General features: G+C 36.7%; 1 long non-coding RNA gene across 1 annotated transcript; it reads right to left on the bottom strand.

Moving 5' to 3' along the window:
- Nucleotides 1-223: 223 nt before the first annotated feature.
- On the bottom strand, nucleotides 224-1,297 carry LOC131801335 (uncharacterized). Its single transcript, XR_009341794.1, has 2 exons — nucleotides 666-1,297; nucleotides 224-601 (listed from the first exon to the last, which is right to left on the bottom strand). It is a non-coding gene; the product is annotated as an uncharacterized LOC131801335 (long non-coding RNA).
- Between the last annotated feature and the right edge of the window lie 207 nt (nucleotides 1,298-1,504).

Below are 1,504 nucleotides of genomic sequence, written 5' to 3'. Positions count from 1 at the left end.
TGCCACACTTCTCAGTCGAAATGGCGTGTAATTTAATATTTTGAGATCGTAATTGTGGACTTTTTGAAGAAATTTATTGTCGATACTTCCACGTTTATTTTTCGACATAGAGATATTTATTTTAAATGGGCTTTGGCAGCCAAAAATGAGGGCAGTTGGTCTTATTGAGTCACCTTGAAAATACGTCTTGATCGAGCCTTTAGTCATAAGGAAAAATGCACTATTAATGGCAGGCAAACTATTGTTTTTTTATTGCTAAAATATGTGGGTAAGTAAGGAATGTGACAGGTATGAAATATAGCAAATAATGTCAGTGTGAGTCAATTCCATAGATTTCATCATACATTTATTATTCTTCTCGGATAGACGTTTAGATGAACGTCTTGCACCCAAGAATAAGGCATGATATCATCAATATGCAACTGGACAGTCAACGTCATTGAGACGTTTAAAGGCAGACTCTTCAAATTGCAGGTTCTCCATTTAACATTATGAGTTGTTCCATATTTCACTGGAATGCTATGGCAAGATGCCTATGATGAGCCATAGATCAGGTAAATCCAAGGGAATGCCATGAGGTGAGGCAGTGTCTGTGGTGTCACTGTGAACAAAGAAATCGAAAATGTTAACAAAGGAAAATCGAAAAAGTATATTATTTTTCTTACCATATAACACAACCAACCCTCGGTCTCCAAATCCAATTCCGTTGCAAAGGTGTCACTGCGGAATATCTCCGAACTCATCATGTGCAGAATGTTACCTTAACCTTATTGCCTAATTCCTGTGCAATAGCTGGAGCAATTGCAGCTTTGCCCGTACCGGATGGTACCTCAGCTGTGAGACAAGACCAGCATTTTCTTGTTTTTTTTACAAATTCGCAACTATAACAGCAGCTTCTCGGACAACATTTTGTCCAACCAAACCAGCGGTCATGGGCAATGCCGCACCTTCGCCATTTATGCCCAAACCTTTAATATTGTTATGATATGATATGCGTGGGTGCGAACGCTACTTTTAATTTCTTCGATTTTCATGAATTGACAGCAAGAAAAGCAAAATATTATAAAATTTTAGTCTGAAAACCGATGTTCGTTTGTTGTTTATTTCCCCGCCAACTGAGCACAATTCAATCACAATTATTGATTTTTTGCCGCCACAATGTTGTCAATTTGTTGGCTTGTAAAAATGTAGCAGGGTTGCAATTTTTAGTTACTAATGCTGCGTGTGGTAACGTATGGTAACAACCATGGTAGAATAATATAGGTAGACGCATCGACACAGCCCCTGGGACAATGAACTGTCAACCCAATTTGGAATTGAAAATGTTGAATGAAAATGTATTTAAATTTGTAAAAATTGTTTAAAAATGCGAATTATAAGAACCTCCGAATGACGTCATACAAGAAAACATATAAAATTTTCTTATATTTGAAAAAACATTAATTTTTTTTGACATATCAATGCTCCCAAGCGTTGATGCATCTGCCATAGTAATAACGAAGAA

The sequence above is a fragment of the Musca domestica genome, unplaced genomic scaffold (assembly GCF_030504385.1).
Source record: "Musca domestica strain aabys unplaced genomic scaffold, Musca_domestica.polishedcontigs.V.1.1 1551, whole genome shotgun sequence".
Lineage (NCBI taxonomy): Eukaryota > Metazoa > Arthropoda > Insecta > Diptera > Muscidae > Musca > Musca domestica.
This window is presented reverse-complemented; position numbering and strand designations above follow the sequence as displayed.